Source organism: Lampetra planeri, chromosome 26 (genome assembly GCF_965212315.1).
Source record: "Lampetra planeri chromosome 26, kcLamPlan1.2.h2, whole genome shotgun sequence".
NCBI lineage: Eukaryota > Metazoa > Chordata > Hyperoartia > Petromyzontiformes > Petromyzontidae > Lampetra > Lampetra planeri.
In genome coordinates this window covers 8,836,652-8,838,194 of record NC_136132.1, presented here as the reverse complement: position 1 = coordinate 8,838,194, position 1,543 = coordinate 8,836,652, and positions in this window count along the sequence as shown.

The following is a 1,543-nucleotide window of genomic DNA, read 5'->3' as shown; positions in this document are numbered from 1 at the left end:
ACGACCTTGAAGTGAACGCTTCATGGGCACAATGGCGCCGTCTTTACGGCGTGCGCCGAACCTGCCGTCGTTCGAACACGTCTCATGGAGGGAGCTGGGCAGGATTTTAAGCATGTGCACCCTGCAGGTGCAGCACAGCAGGTGGTGCTGTGCGAGGCTGCTGGGGGGGGGGGGCACGCTGCTGTCAGCCGAGGGCAGCGCAGCAGCAGCCACGGTGGCACTGCCCTCTGCCCTGGCCATGACTCGTCACGGCCTGCTACGCGGTGTGGTTGTTGGTGTGGCGGTGGTTGTCCGTTGTGTGGTCGGTTGGTGTGGTTTTGGGGGGGGGGGGGGGGTGATTGGTGGTGTGACTGGTTCGTTGTTTGGGATGTTTGGGTGGCTGGCGTGGTTGGCGATGTGTTGGGGCGAGCCGATGGATAACTGAACCGCAAATTTAACGCAGGCAGTGAGGCGAGTGAGTGGGGTCTTCCCTTGGGTCTGTATGGCCGCGACTCGGGCGGACGGCGCTCCCCGCGAGTTCCCGGCCTCGCCGTGGCCTCCTCCTCCTCATCATCATCCCGACGCTGCCATCGACTCCTCGTTGGCCCTGGCCCGTTGCCCGAGGCCGCGTGTCTCGCGTTCGCGTCCCTGCGCCCAGAACGGCCGTCGAATTCTTCCCCTCTTTTCCAAATCGCACAACACACACATCGGGTCGAGCAGGATATCGCTTTTACGATCGAGTCCTTGTGGATTCGCTGCTATACGAACGCAAGTATTTTGAACGAGATATAATGAAAAAACACACACACACTTAAAAAAACAATCTCCTTCACCTTCTTGGTTCTTTCGGTATAGTCACGTAGAAGGAAATAATAAAATAATAAAAATGAAACATAATAAAATAATTCTCACGACGTTTCGGCCACAACGCAAGCAGCCGTTCTCAGGTGAAGAAACAGGTCTGTTTTAATTTTTTATCATTTTATTATTTCCCTTCTACGTGACTATACCGAAAGAACCAAGAAGATGAATCCTTGCAGTCACGAAAGCTTTAAATCGAAATCTCCTTCACGTTTTAAATCGTACTGCATCCCGTTGCTCCGTCGCCCTCGTCTCGTCGTGTTATGCCGCCGTGCGTATGTGCGAGTTAGCGACTCGCGCCGTTCATGAATACATGGACTCGTACGACGCGGCGTGAGCCAAGCTCGTCCGTGTTTACTCTGGCAGAGCGCGCGTCTACCTTTTACCCCCATTGTGAATTCTGGGCCGCACGTGAACATCAACAAATCCATTGTGATGACCCCCCCTCCCCCCCCCGCCTCCTCCCCCCTCCTCCTCCTCTTCCACGCGACTCCGTCTTTAACCTCTGCGAGTTATTTATGTCTCGGGACAACGTGCAGCCCCGAGTTTACTGCCGCAATTAGCAAGTCACACTTTGATGGACCCGCGCGTTCCCCCCCCCCCCCCCGCTTTGTGGATTACGAGGCGGCACATCGCGACGAGAATGATCCGGTCTGGCCCGACCCCCGGCCGTCCCGTGCTATATAACGACGCGCTGCGCATC